The following is a 24,241-nucleotide window of genomic DNA, read 5'->3' on the forward strand; positions in this document are numbered from 1 at the left end:
TCCGGCCATCAGGGGCGGAAGTTCCGGCCTGGAGCGTCCAGCTCCTCTTTCTCCTTCTCTTCCATGCTTCCGTGACATCGGCCTTGCGTCCTCGGGTCTCCATGGCATCCTCTCTTGGCGATGAAGTGTATGATGCGGTGTAGACCGAAGGTCGGGCTGCATCATCTCCCCCCACTTGAAAAAGAGTCGTCCTCGACGATAACTCTTCATGAATGTGTAAAGGAGGTAGATGACACCAACGCTTGAATGTCCCTTCACTTGTCAAGAGCCCTATGAATAGCACAAGAAAAGCCAAGCAACACTCAAAGCGTAGCCAATGTTCAACGGATTTAGCAATATGTCCCAAGTATAAGGAGGTCACCTTAGTATAATGTCGGTGTGCTCTCATGGAGAGATCTTGTGTAGTCGAAGTGTGGGGTTGAACCCATTCGTTGACGCTCATCCACAAGTCACTTGTACCTTCACACAACAAAGACCAAGCAAAGTATATGTGTGCGTGATAGAGGAGCATATCATCAACGACATGTCCATTCATGTTCACAACACCGTTAGCACAACACAAATATATCAAGAATAAGGCATGTGCAAGGTCAATGTGGAAGAACTCCTTATGAACATCTTCCAAATGTGGAAACACAAAAACTCCCAATTGTGAGACAACCGTGGTGTCCATCTCATGTAGAAAGTCATTTTCATTGTTGCTCTCAAGGCATCGGAAAGAGAAATTGTTCAACATCCTTGAAGCAACAAGTGGAGAATTTGGCAAAAACACATACGAAAGAGTGTCCAAAATGTCATCAACATGTGTGCACACAAACCATTGGAAAGAGAAATTGGTCCTCCTATTTGGTGCACCACACAACATGTCTTCCAAAACATTCATCAAAACAACATTTACACAACCGTGTGTGCCAACAAACCAAATGAAATAGGAATTGGTCAACTTGTTTGAGGCAACACCAACGGTAAGAATCACATCATCATGCTTGCCAAAGAACCATAAGAAATAGAAATTGTTCGGTATGTTCAATGCAAAGCATGGGAAAGGTATTAGAGCCGGGTTCGATCTTGAACTAGCGTGTGTTATGCTCTCAATCAAATACGAAGCATCAAGTCGTTTCTCCAAGAGGCATTTTGCAAAAATGGTGATCAAAAGAGTTTCGATGTATCCAAAATGTGGTAGGACAAAAATTTGTGCAAGTAAAAGTTTGCTTTGGAAGGTGTCAAAAATGTTGTGTGTAGCCTTGTCCCACACAAATGGAACCATCAAAAGGCAAGTATCGGCGGCAAAATTTGATGCAAAATTGTTATGTGCAATGGCAAAGCTATGGAGACTTCTAGCTTGGGAACGTATGGTTGGCGTGAGCCGAGTATGGGTATCCTCAAGTGTCAAAGAATCCATTGCAATTGCCAAAGATGAAATGAGAAATCCAAAGGAGAGCAACTTTTGGTGTGACATGTGGCACAAGGTGCATAATGTGTCTCTCACATGTATGACATGATCCTTGAGATTCTCGTAGTGTATGATGATATCATCAATACATTCAACAACCATTGTGCCAACAAGATGTTTCAAGATATGTTGCATAAGAAGCAAAAGAGGTGACGAGGAATTGGACCAAACCGGAAGCTCGACAAGAAAAGTTGGAAACACACTATGGCGAAGGTGTTGGGAAACATACCCTTTGGTTTGAATCCCGCGGGTTTGGTGATGGAGGTTGTCCTTGGTGGGGTAGCTCTCGATGGCACGTGTCGTCAACTCATGCTCCGTGGCGGTGGATGTTGTCGTTCGGGTACCTCTACACACAATGGAGAAAACAAAAAGCGTGTGTGCATGGTAGATGAATACATCATCCATCATGATGTTCCATGTCTTGTGCACATCACCATTAGTGTCAAGCAAAGCATCATAATAGATATGGTGAATATGCGGGGTAAACACATGAACATGCTCATCATGGATATAGGCAAAGTCTCCAAATTTTGAGAGAGCTATGGGGGCAATCTCATTTACAAGCATATTAACATCATTGCAAACCAAGCATTGGAAAGAGCAAGTATTCAACAGTTTGGTTGCATTAATGAGAGAGTATTGCAAGCATTTTGCACAAAACATGTTCAAGGTTTGATCATTATTGTCGACAAACCTATGGAAAGAGCAATTGTTCGTCAAGGTTGTCAGAACACAAGCATCATCATCATCATTGCAAGCAACACATAGGAAAGAGCAATTGTTCGACATATTGCAAGCAATAGAAGAGAAAGTGAAACTCTCATAGCATGGCATGACCATATTGTCACAAGCAAGTAATTCCACATGATCAACAATGTTATCAAGCAAAGCATCACATGGGAAAAGGAAAGAAGCATATGACATAGCAATTGTATCATCAAGATCATGCATGCATTCATAAGTCATCATGTCCACTAGTGGGATCATGGCATCATCAACACCTATATTGTTACCTTTGTAGTCCGACTCATTTGAGGTAGGTGTTGTGGAAGTGGTAGGATCCATGTGGTCGACATCTTTGACTTCTTGTAAGCATGGTGTGATATCATCATCTTCATGCACCATGTACATCTTCTCCATGATCGGGAACTCGTCCTCCATGGAACCTATTGCAACATAAGAAGACACAAACGAGGGAGAGGTTAATGTGTTAGCAAATGCGATGTCCTCCGTGGACCTATCATCTACCTCTCTCAACTCACTTTGTGTATCACTCATGTCCTCCAAATGGAAGCACTCAAACTCACATATGGGGTGGAAGTCACTCAACTCACCATCACTCTCACTCAAGTGGGCTAAGTGGCTCTCATGCTCACATGGGATTGGTACCATCTCATCATTCAAGCATATAGTAGTAGGCTCGATTTTGTCATTTCCATGCGCCTCCATTGGTGAAGGGATCATCCCATGCTCACCATTCTCAACTCCATGCGCCTCCATAGGTGAAGGGAGAATCCCATGCTCACCATGCTCAACTCCATTCGCCTCCATTGGTGAAGGGATCATCCCATGCTCACCATTCTCAACTCCATCGCCTCCCATGTGGACACCATTTGATGGCGCTATGGTGTTGTTGAGAGCTAGGCTCGAATCAACGTCACTCTTGTCTTGGCCTTCTCGTGCTCCATCTTGAAGTGTGGGCTTCATAGTCGTCATCTTGTCCATTTCCTTGCACCATTCTTTGAAGATGATGGTATCTTGAAGTGTCTTGTTGGCGAATTGGGCATCCAATTGGGCGAAGTAGAGCTTGTGGGCTTGAGGTGTATTGCACTCCCATGTCATGTGCTTGTTGGATGTGCACACATCACAATGGAGATTGGGGCATTCCCAAAGATGATGACCGTCTTGTGTGCAACGAAAGCATTGGGAGCTACGTGGTCTTGGTGGACAAATCATTGTCATGTTGGCATAAAGTTGTGTAGATCGTCCTTCCTCTTGAAGTGTAGACTCCACGGTCTTCATCTTGGGGCTTGAACTTCTTGTAGGTGCCATTGTGGTGGTGGCGGTAGGAGGGGAAGGCACCATGATAGGTGGTTCCTCTTTATTTGCACTTGCCACCATCTTCCTTGTTGATGTAGCGTCTTGTCTCGCACCATTGGAGATCTTCTCATGTGTAGGCGGTCTTGGAGATGCCATTTTGGTGGTGGTGCTAGGCTTTGTGGGCACCATATGGTTGGTGTTGTTGTTCTTTGTAGCCTTGGCCGCTTCATGTCGAGGTTCTCGTCTTCTTGCATCATCACCATGTCTTTGGGGGTGTCGTCGAAGATCCTTGGGAGGTGTTGGTTGATGGCGAACATGAGGTGACTTGTGTCGGCGATGATCATGTGGTGACGCATGTCGATGGCGAATATGAGGTGACTTGTGTCGGCGATGATCATGTGGTGACGCATGTCGATGGCGATCATGAGGTGGTGATGGTCGACGACGATCTTGAGGTGACGAGTGTCGATGACGATCCTCAACATGCCTAGATGATGGTTCATGTAGCTTGGCACTTTGCTTGTGGTGCCTTCTTGAGCTCGGAGGAGAGTGTCGATGGCGATCATGGCGAGGACGCTCTTGTTGTTCCAAAGGACGAGCTCATGTGCGTGAGCACTCTCATGGTGGCGCCGTCTTGAAGGTCCGCAACCATCATAAGTAGTTCCATTGGCCAAGGTGGGGAACTTGTGGGCACCGGTCTTGTGCAAGGTGGTGTCGAAGCTCGGTTCCACCACGGTGTCAATGTCAAAGTCGAGGTAGTGCTCGGTGCGGTGCTCCATCATGGTGTCGTAGTCGTAGTCGAGGTAGTGCTCGGTGCGGTGCTCCATCATGGTGTCGTAGTCGTAGTCGAGGTAGTGCTCCACCATGTCGTCGATGTTGTAGTTGAGCTCGGAGTGGTGGTCCACCATGTTGTCCATGCTTGGCGAGTCATGGTCGGTGTAGAGATGCTCGATGTCGGTCATGTCGCCAATGCTTGCGGAGCCATTGTCGGTGTCGAGCTCCACATGGTCCTCCATATCCGCGGTGCTTGCGGAGCTATCACCCTCATCGTACTCCATGTCGTCCTCCGTAGGTTCATCCTCACTATCCATGTTAGTCTCTATGATTGGTGTATATATATGGTGGAAGGAAAACTACCAAAAGTGTCAAAACTTGCAAACCAAAATCGAAAAAGTGTTTCAAGTCGGAGGGCAACCGATATGTATGCACACACACAAAACAAAACTCTATATGGTGTTAGGTATGGGTGTGGAAAGCCAAATGGAAGAACCAAACGAAGAGTCTATTGTCAAAAGTGGGTAAGATCCAAAAGTCACAAGTCAAAGGCGGTGATCACAAAAGGCATACACAAGGTGGAACACACACGTGGGACAAAATGGGGTTAGCGCGACGGAAAATGAGCACGAACAAAAATGGTCCTAACGAAGACTACTAGCTCGGTGTCACGCTAACGCAAGAGAGACCGTGGCTTGGTTGCAAAATTGAGAAGCAACAAGATTTGCGCAAGACGCCTCTCTTCTCTTTTCTCTCTTTTGCTTATAAGCTTTGGACTCATTTGTGTATAGGTGTCACTCACACTCTTTTTCTTTTTCTTTTTCTCCTTTTTTTTGTATGCTTAGAAGCTTTCTGTTCTCACTATGGAAGACTACTACTATCTATGTAAGTATGTCACACTTCTTTTGCTTATCTTTTCACAACGAGCGTGCTTTGTAGCTTTGCTCAACACACGCACACCCTCACGGTCGGGACGCTTGCGCAATGCTTCGCAACACTAGAAAGCCACTCTCGATAGGAAAGGTACGCAAAGGAAGCTAAGGCTACAAGTTAGGGGGCAAGTTATACCACTTGATGACGGTGGCCGACGATGATGAACTTGCTATGGTGGAAGGTGTCAAATGAACCGCTTGGATCCTCGGGGTGCCGTCGTCGTAGTTGATGTTGCGGAAGCTTAGTGGTAGCTGAAATGGCACACACAACGAAGTCCAAACACAAGGGGTTAGTGCCAAAACGAAAAACGAAGAATGCTGTCAAAAATTCGGCCAGGCGGAACTTCCGGTCCTGAGGGGCGGAACTTCCGGTCCCGGACGGAACTTCCGGTCCTGAGGGGGGGAACTTCCGGTCCCGGGCGGAACTTCCGGTCCTGCGGGGCGGAACTTCCGGTCGCAATCAGATCTGCGGGCTGTTCTTCGATTTGGGCGGAAATCCGGGCCGAAAATCTTCGAATTCGTGGAAAATTTGGCACTAAGAGCGGTGGGAAGGTGGGGGAATTGTAGATCAACACCAAAGACAAGTTTCTATTGGACCAAAACCACCAAAAACTCAACAAATCGCGAGATCCAACCAAGGCCAATTTGGGGCTATTTTTTGGAAAAAAATTTTGGGCGAAATTGGTGGAATTGGTGGGTGTGGGGATCAAATCCGTGGCAACCAAGGAGCTCTTGATACCATATGATATGGGCTAAGCCCAGGGGTGTGCCCGATCTTCACGGATTTGAAGGGATTCGTGGGGGTAGGTGGATGAACGCGATGAACACGTGGGGGAAGCGCGGGGATACACACACACATGGATACAATTCGAGTTTTCCCTCGTTGGCTCGAAACACCAACTCGATAGAGATTGCAGGAAAAGACCTTCCGGTAGAAGTCCCGCAAAGAGATCGACAAATCAAAGCTCGGGAGATCTAGAAGGGCGAAAAGACCGGAAGGCTTGATAGAAGTGCAAGCAAAAGACCCAATAAGGTAGAAGTGCAAGCAAAAGATCAAACAATCGGTAGAAGTCGCCAAAGAGATCTTCACGAGTTGATAAGGAGCCCGGGTGGGGATACAAGATCATAGATCTAGGTAGGGTTCCCACAAGGGTGAGCTAAGCTCAGGTTTTCTTTCAAATCAAGTCTAATCTCAGATCTGAGCCAACTAGCCTATTTATAGGTGGGGGCGAAGGGATAAGTTACACGCTGAAAAGTGCTGTTGTGCTGAAGTTCGGTAGGGCGGAAGTTCCGGCCGTCTTGGGCGGAAGTTCCGGTCATGGGCGGAAGTTCCGGTCTTCGGGGCCGGAAGTTCCGGTCAAGTTCCGGCCAAGTTCCGAGTGGGCGGAAGTTCCGGTACCTCGGGGCGGAAGTTCCGACCTGATCCATTTCTCTGGGCGCTGGAAGGCATCTTGGCGGCATCTGGGCGGAAGTTCCGGTCCTCGGGGGCGGAAGTTCCGGTGGGGCGGAAGTTCCGGCCATCAGGGGCGGAAGTTCCGGCCTGGAGCGTCCAGCTCCTCTTTCTCCTTCTCTTCCATGCTTCCGTGACATCGGCCTTGCGTCCTCGGGTCTCCATGGCATCCTCTCTTGGCGATGAAGTGTATGATGCGGTGTAGACCGAAGGTCGGGCTGCATCAAATCCACAAGACTTCGTCAAGCAAACACAAGCAAGAAAGGCGTTCCATCTTGTTGAGGTCAAGATCGTCGTCATCGAGCTCAAGTGGAATGCGCAAGTATAAGGTTTGCTCTTGATAGGGTTTATTTCTCACCGGTCTCATAGTGTAGTTGGAGACCGGTTTATAGTTTAGTTGCCGTACTATCAAGAGGGCTCTCGAGTGAGTAACTCGATCGTATCATTCGGAGAGAGCTCAAACCTTCGCATCCTTGCATCATCTTTCTTGGTTGTTATTTGGACCTTATCCATGTGATGTTTTAGAGCTTGTGCTTATTCTCATGACAAGCTCTAGTTCATCGAAAACGGATTTCGCATAGATCACTTGTTGCATTTTCGAGTTTGGTTCATCATCTTTCTTGGTTTTATTTGGATCTTATCCATGTGATGTTTTAGAGCTTGTGCTTATTCTCATGTCTAGCTCTAGTTCATTGAGAATGGTTTTTCCATGGGCAACTTGTTGCATTTTCTAGATTGGAGGTTTTACCGGTATGTCTTTTTGAGATAGGTCAAACCTTTCATCATTTGTTTCTATCCTCCTTTGCTGGACTATGATGTTTCTATGCATATTGTTGTAGAGCTCGTTGTTGTGATTTCAACGAGCCCAAGATCATCGAAATCGAGTCCGGATGCAAAAGTTATGCCCATTTCTATTTGCTGTCTCTGCCAGTTTTCAGGGGGGCGGAAAATCCGGCCCGGATTATCCGGGCCGGATATTTGCAAAATATCTGGCCCCCCAAAATCGGCTAAAGACTTTTGGCGATGCATCTCAATACAAGGGCCGGACATTTGCCCGGATATTTGCCCGGATTTGTCCCAGGGCCGGATTATCCGGGCCGGATATTTCTTGGGCCGGATTTTCTGGTGGGGGCGGATTATCCGGCCCCAACTTAGGCCAGATTATCCGGCCCTCGAAAGTCTGCAACGGCTCGATTTTCTTGGGGGTATAAATACCCCTTCTTCCTCCTTGGGCTGTAGCTTCTCTCACTCTCTCTCTCCTCCATTGTTGAACTAGAGAAGCTTGCACTATCTCTCAATCCCTCCATGATTCTTGCCCCCATTTGAGGGAAAAGAGAAAGGAGATCTAGATCTACACTTCTACCAATCAAATCCATCTCTTCGTGAGTGGAACTCTCTAGATCTTGATCTTGGTGTTCTTTGTGAATTCCTTTGTTCTTCCTCTCTTATTCCCCCAATAGATTTTGTAGCTTTGTTGGAATTCGAGAGAGAAGGACTTGAGCATCTTTGTGGTGTTCTTGCCATTGCATTTGGTGCATCGGTTTGAGTTCTCCACGGTGATTCGTGGTGGTGAAAGCAAGAAGGTTGTTACTCTTGGGTTCTTGGAACCCTAGACGAATTCTACGCCTTTGTGGCGATTTGTTGGGAGCCTCCAATTAAGTTGTGGATGTGTGCCCCAATCTTTGTGTAAGGCCCGGTTTCCGCCTCGAAGGAAATCCCTTAGTGGAACCGTGACCTAGGCCTTTGTGGCGAGGGTCACCGGAGATTTAGGTGAGGCGCCTTCGTGGCGTTCGGTGTGTGGTGTGAGTACCGCATCTTGGGGTGAGGCCTTTGTGGCGTTGGTGTGCATCGAGCAACCACTCCTCAAGGTGAGCCTCTTGTGGCGTTCGGGAGCACTAAGCAACCGCACCTCTCCACCGGAGATTAGCACTCGCAAGAGTGTGAACTCCGGGATAAATCATCGTCTCCCGCGTGCCTCGGTTATCTCTATACCCGAGCTCTTTACTTATGCACTTTACCTTGTGATAGCCATCGTGCTTGAAGTTATATATATCTTGCTATCACATACTTGCTTGTATTGCTTAGCATAAGTTGTTGATGCACATAGGTGAACCATTGCTTAGAATAAGTTGTTGGTGCACATAGGTGAACAGTAGTATATAGGCCTTGGGCTTGACAAAGTAAACGCTAGTTTTATTCCGCATTTGTTAAGCCCATCTCGTAAAAGTTTTAAATCGCCTTTTCACCCCCCCTCTAGTCGACATCCGTGTCCTTTCAATTGGTATCAGAGCAAGGTCTCTCATTCTTAGGCTTCACCGCCTTGAGAGTAAAGATGTCGGCTAGGGGATTAGATCACAATAACTTGTTTATATTTGATGGCACAAATTATGATCTTTGGAAAATTTATGTGCTTAATATTTTGAGGGGTATTTCCCCGAACATGGAGCAATTTCTTGACATGGGTTTTTCTTCTCCTAAGGATCCCCAAAATTTATCTTATGAGGAGAAGAAAAACTCTTGTCTCGATGCTCTTGCTTCTCATGTGTTTTCCATTGTTGTGAGCAATGTAGTTACTTCATCAATCATGCCTTTTGGGAGCGCTCATGAATTATGGACAAAGCTTCAAGATAAATATGATGTGTCCAATATTATTGAGGATGATTGTATTGCTTCCACTTCCGGCCGTGATGAGTTCTCATCTTCATCCAGTTCACCAAAGTGTGGTAAGACACAAGGTAATGATATGGTGAGTGGTGATGAAAAGTGTAATGTTGATATTGAGCTTACTATTGATGATTCTACTTCTCTATCTCATTGCAATGCTTCATCTTCGGACTTAAACACATATAGCACTAGAAATGATTTACATGCTTGTGTTGATAGTCCTTGCATATCATGTGTAACTTGCTTGAATAAATCTCATGATGATATGCTTTCTTTGTCTTGTGATCATGATAAAAGTGCTTCTACTTCCTCTAGTTGTTGTGTGGCTAACAATGTAGAGGAAACCAAAGATTCTATTGGTCAAGACATGATCTTGAAAGGAGCCTCAAGTAACTCCTCATCTTTATCTCACGGTTCTCATATGTGCCTTATGGCCAAGAGTTCCACGGTATCTCCTACCGTGGAACCTAATATTTCTCGTGGTGATAAGGATGAGGATGAGTATGAAGAAGAGGATTGGGTTGTCTCTCTACACAATAAGGGTGATGCGGGGTGGCCTTCGGACACCTCCTCACCAAGACCAACAAGTCCCCCAAGTGGACCAATGACAAGGGCTCGAGTTAAAGCTCTACATGATAAGGTGAACTCGCTCCTCACCACCCTTGATCTCGGTACGCCTTTGGATGGAATGCTACCTCATGCCGATGTGCTTTGTGTCATTAGGTACAAGGAGCATCAAGACCCCGGAGGGGAGGACGCACCATTGCCAAGGGAAGGAGAGGAACAACGGGACATGAAGATGGACACGAAGCTGGACCCGATGTCACTCGAAGCGCTCGAAGGAAGAGAAGACGCCGGCCAGTCCAGAACCCGGTCAGACCGGATCACAGACCGGACCACCCGGTCCCAGGCCCGGTCAACCGGTCGCCAACCGGATTTCTCACAAGCTCGTACCGGAAACCAACCGGACGGAAATCTGCGAAGTTTCCGGTTGGCGACCGGTCGAACGGCCCCACCACCGGGCCACCCGGTCCCCAGCCCGGTCTGACCGGCCCCAGACCGGATTCGTCGAGAAGGCCCCACCAACCCGCCTAAGTTATTTACCTTTTCGCCTTGCTGGCCATGTATGCCTATATAAGTACCCAGGACCCCTCCCTTATGGGTTAGACATAATTTTGAGCTTAAACCAACTTTGAGCTTAGTCTCCCTAGGGTTAGCATGCATCTTGGATCAGCATCCCTCTGTAATCAAGGCACTCTTGTTGTTGATTTGTGAATTGTTGAGTGAGATTCTAGTGCAAGGCACTCTCTCCCCCTCACCAATCCTCTTTCTCCAACACCAATCTCTCTCCGGGAATTCTGCCGCGTGCCTCTTCCTTGGAGATTCTATTGGCGTGATCTACCGAGTCACGAGGGTAAGTATCGGGTGTATCGGGTTGGTGTGCGTGCGTGAGTACCGGTGTTCTTCGTGTTCCTCGTGTTCCTCGCGCTCTCCCACCTCTTCCCCTTGGATCTTGGGTCAAATCGCGAGATCGGGCCAATCCCTAGATCTCAGATCTCATCATATGGTATCAGCAGCCTTTGGTTACCGCTATTTTGACCCTCCACCCACCCGATTTCGTTTCTAGAAAATTTTCCAAAAAATAGCCCAAATTGCCTTTGGACCGATCTGTGATTTGGTTGAGTTTTGAGTGGTTTTGATCCGTGGATTTGGTGTCTTTGTGCTTGATCTACTATTCCCCAACTTTTAGCCCCAATTCCATCGTTTCCCGTCGATTTGATCTTTTGGTTTTGGTTTGGGGAAGAACAAGAGAGAGAATCGTGAAACCCGGTTTCGAACCAGGTCAACCGGCCCCCAGACCGGACCGTCCGGCGCAGCACCCGGCCAACCGGCCGCCAACCGGACTGCCGGCCCAGAGACCGGCCGACCGGCCCCCAGACTGGACACGCCGGCGCCAGCTCCGGTCAGACCGGCCCACTGACCGGGCTCCCGTTTTCGACATCGACTAACACCACCGCCGACCACCACCACCACCATCATCTCCACCATCGCAGGTATAACTTGCAGTACCCCTTGTAGCCCTCTTCTTTTTGCGATCTATCCCACGAGCGAAGCTTTTCGAGTGTTGCGAAACATCGCACGAGGTCCCGACCGTGAGGGTGTGCGTTGTGTGAGTAAAGCTCATAAGTGGAGCTCGTGAGTGGCAAGCAAAAGAGTAAGAGCATAGTGTGCTAGTGAAAAAAAAAGAGAAAAGCAAAGTGCAAAGTGCCACCGATACAAAAAGAGTGAAAAGCTTTTAAGCAAGCAAGAGAGATAGAGAAGAGAGACCTCGTGCGAATCTTGGTGTTTCTACTCTATGCAACCTAGCTTCGATCTCTTCTTGCGTTAGTGTGACATTGAGCACCCTTGCTTAGGGGTTTTTCCTTTTTCCGCTCGTACCTTGGTTGCACTAACCCCGCTCATCTCGTGTGTGAGTTCCACATTTTTCCGTGTTTATAGTGATCTTCACTTTGACACTTGATTTTTGGACCTTACCCACTCTTAACAACATACTCGATTTTGGATTTCGTCTTTTGGCGTTCCACCATCCACACCTAACACCATATTTGCTAGCTTTTGCGTGTGCCTTTGTGTGTGTCCCGATACACTTGGTCTTACTTTTGGCTTGGTTGATTGCCTCAATACTATCTTACCTCGGTAAGAGTGCGAGGTAGTCTCCTTCCACTAACACAAACAACATAGTTCTTGTGATGCGGGGTGGCCTTCGGACACCTCCTCACCAAGACCAACAAGTCCCCCAAGCGGACCAATGACAAGGGCTCGAGCCAAAGCGATACATGACAAGGTGAACTCGCTCCTCACCACCCTTGACCTTGATACCCCTTTGGATGGATTGCTACCTCATGCCGACGTGCTATGTGTCATTAGGTACAAGGCGCACCAAGACCCCGGAGAGGACGAGACATCATGGTCAAGGGAAGGAGAGGAGCAGAGGAACCTGGAGATGAACATGAAGCCGAAGCCGACGTCGCCCGAAGAGCGCCAAGGAAGAGAAGGACGCTGGCCGGTCCAGAGCCCGGTCAGACCGGACCCACGACCGGACGCCCCGGCCACAGGCCCGGTCAACCGGGCGCAAACCGGGCCAACTCCCTCGTACCGGACGTCGACCGGACCCAGGACCGGACTCTTCGCAGAATCCTGGTTGGCGGCCGGTCGACCGGACCCATGACCGGACAGCCCGGTCACAGGCCCGGTCAGACCGGACCCCTAACCGGACAGCCCGGTCCCAGGCCCGGTCTGACCGGACGCCCAACCGGATCCGACGGGAATACCCCACCAAACTGCCTTGACTTATCCATTCGCGTACCTGTTCGCCCTTGCTGGCTGTGCTTGCCTATTTAAGTAGCTGGGACCCCTCCTTTACTTTTCAGACTTGTTTAGAACTCAAACCTAACTTTGAGCTTAGTCTCCCTTGGGTATCATCCCTCTGTAATCAAGGCAACCCTTGTGGATATATGGATTTGGTAGTGTGAGATTCTAGTGTTTTACACTCTCTCTCCCACTCCTTGATTCGTCCTTCCCACCGGTCTCTCCTCTCGGAATTCTACCTCGAGTCTCTTCCGGGCGGATTCTATTGGCACGGTCCATCGAGCCATGAGGGTAAGCATCGATTGTATCGGGTTGGTGTGCGTGGATCTTCGTGTGTTCTTCGCGTTCTTCGTGTTCTTCCGCCTCTCCCCCTCTTTCCCCCTTGATTCCTTGGGTCATTCGCGAGATCGGGCCACAATCGGGGTCTCAGACCACATCATCTTGTCTTTCCATCATGGATAGGAGCGGAGATGAGCCAAGGGATGGAGAAGTCCTCCGCAACACCGAGAGGTTGGTTACCCAACACAATCTATGGGCGCAACGCCAAGAGTTCAAGGAGCAACTAACCTTGTTCGAGACACGCATCGACGAGCAATATGAAGAAGTGGCCCACAACTTCGGCCAAGTGAACCAAGATATGAATCTTCTTCGTGAAGCTACGGACAACTTGCATGACCAAGTGACGGCCAATGATGCAAACATGGAGCGGCGCATGGATAGCCTCGAGCGCGCCATCACCAACTTGGGACGTCGACATCGCCATCGCTCTACTTCCTCATCGTCATCAACCTCGTCACACGGTGACTACTCCCATGATCGCCATTCCTCCTCAAGCTCCGACTCAAGGCATGGAGATCATCATCGACCTCGTCGCCCGCATGTTCGTCAAGATGACTCTCTCTCAAACTCAAGGCGCGGAGAGTTCCATCGCCATGCTCGTCCTCATGAACGTCCTCAACAAGAACAAGCTCTTCACCAAGATCGTCATCAAGCGGCTCGCCATGCCCACCATGGGCATGACGACGAACCCCACGACAACGTCCTCCACAACATGGAACCGGCACCTCATCGTCAAGCCCATGTTGATGCTCAAGACCAAGGTCACCAAGATCCACCAAGGCGTGATCTCCGGAATCATCCTCGCCATGACCAAAGGGGCCGAGAACAACCACAACATGATCAAGATGAGAGGGCCATCATTGGGCAACGCCAACAACCTCGTCATGATCCGCAACAACATCATCAACGTGAGCCAAGTTGAACAAGCCCTAAGGGCTCGGTTGTGGCCCGATCTCACGAATTGACCGAGGGAAATGCGAGGGAGAGGAAGAACACGAAGAACACGGCGATGAACATGATGAACACACGCAAAGACACACCAACCCGATACAATTCCGGTTTACTCCCGATAGCCCGAACCACTATCCCGATAGAATCTCTCAAGGGAGAGACACTGATGAGGACATCCCTACCTCACTACTACCTCCGTCATTGCAAGATGAAGATGAAGCTGTGAAGCTCAAGTCCAATGAAGTTAGGATTGGACCAATGACACGAGCTCGTGCGAAGCTACTTAAACAACAGGTGAACTTGTTCCTAAACGATACTTTGATCAATGAGAATTTTATACTACCTAAGTCGTATTACTTATGTATGATCAGGTATGAGGAGGAACCAAGCATCGCACGAGGAGGAGAGGAGCAGCTGGACAAGAAGCTGGACGTGAAGCTGGACATGGAGCTGGACATTAAGACATCCCATGGACGCGCGAGGGAGGAGCGGGAGGAATGCGCGAGAGGAGGAGTTCTTCAGGCCGGTCCCAGGCCCGGTCAGACCGGCCGTGGCGCCGGACCGCCCGGTCACAAACCGGATTCCACGCCGGTGCCATCCGGGCCAATCCCGGGGCCTTAGACGCTTCGTCCGGATCAGCCCGGTGCCAGATCCGGTTGCCGACCGGACCGCCCGGTCCCAGACCCGGTCGACCGGATTTCCCACCGGCCGAGTCCGAGTCTGTCTCGACCAGATCTGTTCTGGGTCGGTTATTTTCGTACTTTTTCGACCAGAGGTCGTCTTGGACGCCTATATAAGTCCATAGGACGCCCCCAAAGTTGCTTTAGACCACGTTTAAGATAAACCCTAGTTCTTAGTTGTTTGCTATGCAAAACTATTGAATCCCAACTCTCCAATTCGTTGCGATCTGGAGTTTTATTGCTACTGAAAGTTTGTGTGATCTGCTGTTCCATTGGGGATTAGAAGATTGCAATCTACCGCTTCGTGGTCGGCGGCTACGTGCGCAAGTGTGTGGAGTTGCGAATATCTTGCAGGGTTGAGAACTGTTGCATTGGCTACAGGAATCAATCGAGAGACTTCGTCGGCGTCATACAAGTTATCTACACCATATCATCGATTCCCTCCGCTGCATTCATCCATTGTGTTCATCACCACCGTCGCTTACTGAGAAGATCGGGCCACCCCTTATCATCTTGGTATCAGATTTCCAATTTTCCTCGGTAAGCCATCCACAATCCACCCCATAGTTGAGTTGTGAGTGTTTTCCTATACAGAAAAAGCCAAAAATATTAGGGTTAGGGTTTGCCATCGCCATAGCTTGCACTAATTTCGAGTTTTAGTTGCTTTTCGTAGTTGTTTTTGCGTCACTTTCTCTTTCATCTAGTATTTTAGGGTTTGAGTTTACTCTATCATCTTGTGTTACTTTGTCGTCTAGTGTCAGTTTGTGTTACTCCGAGTCCACATAGCGTACAGTGTGCTTGTTCCCAACCATAGACACAGCCTTTTGATATACGTGACTAGGAACTTCCCCAGAAGAGACTAGTTTTACCGCTCGACAGGCTACTCATTAGGGTTTTGGTGCTTTGCATATCTTGTTGGCCGTGTTATCAAGGAGTTGCGTCATAAAAAACAAAAAAAAAGAGAAAATAGAAAAGAAGCAAAAAGAGCTACATAGCTGCGTGTGTTACAAAAAGAAAAATACAAAAAGAAAAGTGTGTGCTAGTTGAATTCAAGTGAAGGCCTAAGTTTTCTTTACTGCACCTGTAGTTGAGCAATCTTGTGCCTGTCTCATTGAGCTTTGCTAGCGTCTCTCGAGTGCATTGCAACCTTTCATCCATATAGTTGCATTGCCACATTTATCGCCTTGTGTGAGTATCTTGTGGTTGTCTACGGTCAGCGCTAGAGCTTGTTATTGGTGCAAATAGGTAGCCTACCTACAGCCCCACATATATCCTGCTTAGTCGTGTGATTGTTCTTATACCCTTGATATTCGCTTCGCTACATCCGTGCACTAGTCCGTCAATCCAAGTTGGTAAGCAATACTAATTCACTTTGGAGCGGTAAGATTCACCTTTCTTATCAGTTTTGAGTGAGTTGTGAGAGTACCACCAAAGATTTTTGTTTAGTGCACTAACCTACTAATCATGTCTTCCTCTGAGTTCAATGTGATGCAGAAAAAGGATCTGTCTACACCGGTAACTTGGATGGAATATGAGGCTCTTCGTGATCACCTCACACGTGAACTTCGTGTTACTACGGAGACATTTGATACTGAAATTCAGGGTGTCAACTTGAAGGTCGATGAGGCTACTACGGCTATTAACACTGTTCAAACATCGATGACGACTCTTCAAGAAACTATGAATACTTTGACGCAAGCTGTCCAGGATATCCGTACTATGGTACAACAACAACCACAACAACCACTTGATGAAGATGGCAGTGTCAATGGTGACAATGCGGATGCTGCTGCTGCTCAAGGCATGGGACGTGGTGTTGGTCGTGGTCTTCCACGTGGCGTCAATCGCGGTTTTGTTGAAGTTGGAGCCCGCCGTGTTCCTCAACAACAAGACGATGGTTTGGGTAAGCCCAAGTTCTCAATTCCCAGATTTGAAGGAGGTACTGATGTTGAAGAATATCTTACATGGGAGCTGAAAATTGAGAGATTATGGCGTTTACATCCTGATTATACTGAAGATAGGAAGATCAAACTTGCTTCCTCTGAATTTGATGGTTACGCATTGCGTTGGTGGGATGCTCTTGTTCAGGATCGAGAAGAAGATGGTGAGCTGCCTATTATCACGTGGCGTACTATGAAGGCGGCGATGAGAGCACGTTTTGTTCCTACCAATTACTTGCGTTCTGTGTTTGACAAGTTGACCCAATTGAAGCAAGGTGTTATGACAGTTGATGCTTATTATATGGAGATGGAGATGCTCATGCAGCGTGCCCGTGTCCGTGAGTCTTTGGAGATGACACTGCAGCGTTTTCTCAATGGACTCAGATTTAATATCAAAGGCATTGTGCGTCATCATAAATATGCTACAATGAATGAGTTGCTACATCATGCAAGAGAAGCCGAGTCACAGTTGGCTGAAGAAGCGCAACAGAGGGGCCGTGCTACAGGCGCAGGGCGTTACACGCCTAGGCCGCCGCCTTCTACGGCGCCATCTACACGTCCTACGGATGTTCCTTCTTCGTCTAGCAAGCCGGTGTCCAATGTGTCCAACACAAAGAGGCCCGTCCCTGCAGCAAGTGGAACTGGTTCTAGTATGTCTACAGCGCGCAACCGTGATATGCTTTGTCATACATGTGGTGGCAAGGGTCACTTCAAGAAGGATTGTCCTAACCGCAAAGTTATGATCATTAATGAGGACAATGAATATGAAACTGGAGACGATGCTGATCCGGATGCTCCGGAAGATGATGATTATGACAGCGATAGTTTTGATGCTTATCCTTCAGAAGCTCAAACTATAGTTGTTTCACAGCGTGTTCTCAATGTGCAGCCTAGTGCATCTACGCAGCGCTGCAATTTGTTCCAAACAAAGGCACTTGTTGGTCCTGATAAAGCTTGCAAGGTTATTATTGATGGCGGAAGTTGTCGCAATTTAGCAAGCAAAGAGTTATGTGCCAAGATGAAACTGAAGTATCTACCGCACCCGCATCCATATTATATTCAGTGGTTGAGCAATAATGGTGAGATGAAGGTGAGCCACATGGTGCGTGTTGATTTTGAGATTGGACCGTATAAGGATTCCATTGACTTTGATGTGGTTCCTATGACGGTGTGTCATCTCTTGTTGGGCCGGCCATGGCTCTATGACCGTTCTGTGCAACACAATGGCCGCGCCAATACATATCACTTGGAGTTCAAGGGCAAGAAAATTAATTTACAGCCTATGTCACCACAACAGATTATCAATGAGTCTCGTCAGAAGATTGAAGTCAATTTGGAGGATGCATCCATAGATAGGCGAGAGAATTGTAATACCGTGAGTGATATAACGAAAAGTGAGCGAGTGCATTCCTTAGTTTCATTAGCCACCAAAGAAGACATGAGAGAATTTAGTGAGGATCCTACGGCCATGCCTCTTGTGCTTTTGTACAGGGGTACGGTTTTGGTTTCTAATGACATGACCCCTCTTCCTCTTGGTGTTTCTAATGTTTTGCAGGAATTTGGCGACGTGTTTCCGGAGGAGGTACCCGCAGGACTACCACCATTGCGAGGTATTGAGCATCAAATTGACTTGATTCCCGGAGCTTCGCTGCCCAATAGGGCGCCATATCGCACTAATCCCGAAGAGACGAAGGAGATACAGAAGCAAGTACAAGCGCTACTCGACAAAGGTTATATCCGCATAAGCCTTAGTCCTTGTGCTGTTCCTGTTATTCTAGTTCCTAAGAAAGATGGTACATGGCGTATGTGCGTAGATTGTAGAGCTATAAACAACATTACTATTCGATATCGTCATCCTATTCCCCGTTTAGAGGATATGCTAGATGAATTGAGTGGTGCTGCTGTGTTCTCTAAAATTGATTTGCGTAGTGGTTATCATCAAATTAGGATGAAAGAAGGGGATGAGTGGAAAACAGCCTTTAAAACAAAATTTGGTTTATATGAGTGGTTAGTAATGCCTTTTGGTTTGACTAATGCACCTAGTACTTTCATGAGACTGATGAACCATGTTTTGCGTGAATTTATTGGTAAATTTGTGGTTGTGTACTTTGATGACATATTAATCTACAGCCGCAATGAATCTGATCATATTATACATATTCGACATGTTTTGCAAGTGTTGCGTGATAATCAACTGTATGGTAATCTTGAGAAGTGCACATTTTGCAAAGATAAGGTCATATTTTTGGGTTATGTGGTCTCTAAGCATGGAGTAGAAGTAGATGAGTCTAAAATTGAAGCTATTCAAAATTGGCCTACTCCCATGAATGTGAGTCAAGTTAGAAGTTTTCATGGTCTAGCTGGGTTTTATAGAAGATTTGTGCCCAACTTTAGTACTATTGCTGCACCTTTGAATGATTTAATTAAAAAGGGTGTTGTCTTTGAGTGGGGCGCAACCCAAGATCATGCATTTGATGAACTGAAACGATTATTAACTTCTGCACCGTTGCTTGCACTTCCTGATTTCAATAAACAATTTGAGATTGAATGTGATGTGGTCTGAGACCCCGATTGTGGCCCGATCTCGCGAATGACCCAAGGAATCAAGGGGGAAAGAGGGGGAGAGGCGGAAGAACACGAAGAACACGAAGAACAAACGAAGATCCACGCACACCAACCCGATACAATCGATACTTACCCTCACGGCTCGATGGACCGTGCCAATAGAATCCGCCCGGAAGAGACTCGAGGTAGAATTCCGAGAGGAGAGACCGGTGGGAAGGACGAATCAAGGAGTGGGAGAGAGAGTGTAAAACACTAGAATCTCACACTACCAAATCCATACATCCACAAGGGTTGCCTTGATTACAGAGGGATGATACCCAAGGGAGACTAAGCTCAAAGTTAGGTTTGAGTTCTAAACAAGTCTCAAGAGCTAAAGGGGTGCTTGGGGTGCTTATATAGTCTTACAAGGCGACACAGGCCGAAAAGGTAAGTTCGGGCCGAAAATATAACTTAAGTCGTGCAGGCCGGTCAGGGAGCCGGTCAGACCGGGCTGTGGACAAGGCGGGCCGGTCTGGCCGACGGGCTGTGGCCGGCGCCAACCGGACGAGGTTCCGAAGCCCCGGTATGTTGCCCGGATGGCACGAGCGCAAAACCCGGTTTGGACCGGGTGGCCCGGTCAGGAAGCCGGTCTGACCGGGTTCTGGACCGGCCGTCCGTCTTCTCTTCCTTGCGCTCTTCGGGCGACTTCCAGTCCAGCTCCGTGTACATCTTCTCGATCAGCTGCTCCTCTCCTTCCCTTGACCATGACGTACCGTCCTCTCCGTGGTCTTGATGCTCCACGTACCTAATGACACACAGGGTTTCGGCATGAGGTAGCATTCCATCCAATGGGGTATCTAGGTCGAGGGAAGTGAGGAGCGAGTTCACCTTGTCGTGTAGAGCTTTAACTCGAGCCCTTGTCATTGGTCCGCTTGGGGGACTTGTTGGTCTTGGTGGGGAGGTGTCCGAAGGCCACCCCGCATCATCTCCCCCCCTTGGGAGAGAGTCGTCCTCGACTCTTGTTCCTCCTCATCTCCATGATAGGGTGAGAGATCCGAGATGTTGAAAGTGTTGCTCACCAAGTACTTTGATGTTGGTATGTCGATGACGTAGGCGTTGTTGTTGATGCGCTTGAGGACCTTGAAAGGACCATCTCCTCTTGGCTTGAGCTTGGAGTTGCGTTCTTGCGGAAACCTTTCTTTCCTTAGGTGGATCCAAACGAGGTCTCCTTCTTCAAACACGCGTTCCTTTTTCTTGGCGTTGAGGCGGTTAGCTTGGCGAAGTACATGCTCTTGTATGGTTGCTCTTGTCTCTTCATGTAGTTTCTTCATGGCGGTGGTGCGCTCGTCGAAGTCCATGTTAGGTTCGAATCCGTAGACGACCATGAAGGGACTCCTTGCGGTTGTGGAGTGCTTGGCTCGATTGTAGGCGAACTCCGCGTGGGGTAGGCAATCTTCCCATGACTTCAAATTTGTCTTCACAAGTGTGCGGAGGAGTGTGGAGAGGCTTCAATTGACCACTTCGGTTTGTCCATCGGTTTGAGGGTGCGAGGATGATGAGAACAAGAGATTCACTCCAAACTTCGCCATGAGCGACTTCCATAGGTAACTCATGAACTTGACGTCTCGATCCGACACAATGCTTGCCGGTATTCCGTGTAGGCGAACCACTTCCCTGAAAAACAACGAAGCAATGTGTGAAGCATCATCGCTCTTATGACATGGTATGAAATGAGCCATTTTAGAGAACCTATCCACTACCACAAATATTGAGTCATGACCATGTTTTGTGCGTGGTAAGCCAAGTACAAAGTCCATGCTTATGTCCGACCAAGGTGCATATGGAATGGGTAAAGGTATGTAAAGACCATAGGGATTGGAAGTAGACTTAGCTTGTAAGCATGGTGTACACCGGCGGCAAAGGCGTTCCACGTCGCGGTACGTTCTTGGCCAATAGTAGTGGGTTGAGAGCATGGCATATGTCTTCTCTCGTCCAAAGTGACCCATGAGACCACCTCCATGTGACTCTTGCAAAAGCAACTTACGAAGAGAAGACTCGGGAATGCAAATCTTGTTAGCTTTAAACAAGTAGCCATCATGCAAATAGAAATCATCAAATCCGCGGTCAACGGAACACTTGGCAAAGATTGGACCAAAGAAAGCGTCGGAAGGGTAAAGTTCTTTGATCTCCTCAAGACCCAAAATGTGAAACTCCAAGCGGGTGAGTAGATGATGAGGACATCCCATCTATTGATACAACCGCTGTACCTACAGCCACACAAATACAAGGACCAATCACTCGAGCTCGTGCCAAACAACTTAACTATCAGGTACTTTCGTTTCTTGGAACTATTCCTCATATACATGAGAATATGATGCTGCCTAAATCAGATATGTTTGTTACTCTTAGGAATGATGGACCTAGCATGGATGAGGAGGACAAGCATTGGAGCATGATCACGCATGGAGGAGATGGCAGCAAGCACTTGAGGACTGAAGATGACGCCACAAGTGGAGATTTCAGAACTTTGAAGCCACCATAAGAAGAGATGAAGACATGGACGAAATATAGAGTTCTCCACTTCATAATTTCGTCCATAGCATAATATGGTGCTGCGTCACCTTTAGTTTTGGGCCAGGCCCATGTCATTTTCGCAGGAATTAAGTCAGCCACTTTTTAGAGTCCGTATTGAAGGGGGAAAGGCCTTCTAGGGTTTGGTTCGACCACCATACGTATGGCTGGTCGAAACCCCTCCTTTTCCTCCTTTAAATACCTCCATAGCCGTCACGTTTAGACTCGGATTTTGATTAGACAAAAAGTTAGCCATTGCTGCAACTCTCGTGTACTTCTTTTGAGGCCAACGCCCAGAACAAGACCGACTATTCGGAATCCCACCTTATTCAATAAAGCTTTCATCTATATCCGCAATATTCTGATTGCAATATTAGTTCTTACTTGTTCTCGATTTCAGGTAGGAATTAAGACCCTCGCTGGTCAGGCTGATCGTGCATCCGCAAGATCAGTAACTCCCGGAGATTGTCCTAGCGATTGCATTGGCGCACGAGCTTTGCACGTGTAGTCGGATCGTCAAGCACGAACTCCACCAACAAATCGATTTATCCACGTCTCATCGAAAGATTGGCCACCTTTGCCCTATCAAGTGGTATCAGATTTCAGGTTGCTCGGTGAGATTTTACAGTTTTCGTAGTGTAGATTGCATCTGCCATCATACCTATAAACCAAGAAAAAGCCAAAAATACTGTTAGGGTTTTTAGATCATCGTCCCATAAACACCCTGCCACGCCTTGCATTGTCGTTTCCGTTTTGCATAATTGAATTTGTGTCTGCATCTTCGTGTCGAGTTGCTGGTCTTAGCGTCTAGTTCATTTAGAGTTTCGAGTTCTGGTCATAGTAGTTACACCGCCGCCGCATACTCGCATTGCTCGCAGATCATCACCACCATATACTTCCGCCGCTGCCATATACACCCACCAGATCGTTTCCGCCACAATCATATACATCTGCCATATACTTTCGTCACTGCCATATACACCTGTCATATACTTCCGCCTTCCGTTGGTGAGTAGAAAAAAAAAAGTTGCAAAAAAAAAAGTTGCAAAAAAGAAAAAAAAAATTTTGCAAAAAAAAAAAAGTCAAATCCGCATCCTAGTCGGGTTGACCACGATTTCCACTAGTCAGGACGTTTTTAGTCCGAATTAGGCTGTTTTGGACGTTTGACCACTCAAAACGACCGGGAGAAAAAGTTCTATCCAGCCACAACAGCTTCGCCATTGTGCGCTTTTCCGAGCTCTCAGAATTGCCAAAAAACGTCGGGAAGGTTGAGATTTTTGACCTTTAAGTTTACTACCCGAAAATTCCTGTGTTCTTCACTTATATCTTGCTTTTGAGCTATTCCTTTGTGCTTGTGGGAGCCAACCGCCACCATATTTCATCGCTGCTCGTTGCTTGTGTGCCGCGCCGTGACCTCGTTTGTGTTCTAGGCTCGCGTCTCTAGTACGGTCTAGCCTAGGACCAGCACAGTACCGTCGTTGAGCATACTTTCAATACTGCATTGCTGTTTTGACAATTGCTGTTTTGCTACCATATTAGCCTTCCTACAGCTCTACATATTGTCTCCACGTGCACTGTGTCGACACTTGGTAATCGCTTTGGCAATCTTTGGAGACGCCGATCCTTGTTGGTTGTTACATCGCCTTCCTCCTGTTTGGTAAGGACTTGTAAGAGCTTTGTATTTTGCTTGACGAATTGCGCGTAAACCACCATATTCCGTAGTTTGTAGGCATATACATTTGTGCTTTTTCTGTACTAACCATGACAGGCACAGAGTCGGCGAACGTTGACCCGGATAAGATGACGAATGCAGAGATGCATGCTCACTTCCTCCACCTTTTGGGCGGGCATGCAACCGACGTGGATGGGCGCCTCGGTGATGTTGACGCCAAACTCACCGACGCGCTGGACAAGATCGATGGCCTCGAGGCAGCCTTCAACTCCAAGCTCGACGCCAAGTTCCAGGAGTTGTTGACTCGATTACCGCCGCCTCGCGCCAACGTGCAACGCCGCGCACGCCGCGTTCCTCGTGCGGACGTTCCAGCGGGTACCGCTCCTGCTGTAGCAGCCGCACATGACGCGCCTTCTGATGAAGGATACGAGGACTATGGAGGGAACGAGGATGAGCAAGTAGATGAGAACGTGCTGGATGACGAGGAGGTCCAACAACCTGCACCTGGTCGTCCACGACAACTGAACATAACGCTCGCCCACCTCCACGCCCGGTACGTAATGATGATGATCATGTTGCTAAACTTAAATTGAATATTCCGCCATTTGAGGGTAGATATAATCCTGATGCATATCTTACTTGGGAATTAGAAGTAGAACAGCGCTTTGCATGTTTACGATATCCTGATCATTTGCGTGTTAGTGCTGCCACTTGTGAGTTCACAGATTTTGCATCTATTTGGTGGTCTGAACATTGTAGAGTACATCATGCTAATATTCCTACTACCTGGGTTGGTTTAAAACTTGCTATGCGTACTCGTTTTGTTCCTCCACATTATCAGCGTGATTTGCTTAAAAAATTG

This window comes from Lolium perenne, unplaced genomic scaffold, assembly GCF_019359855.2.
Source record: "Lolium perenne isolate Kyuss_39 unplaced genomic scaffold, Kyuss_2.0 unplaced103, whole genome shotgun sequence".
Classification (NCBI taxonomy): Eukaryota; Viridiplantae; Streptophyta; class Magnoliopsida; order Poales; family Poaceae; genus Lolium; species Lolium perenne.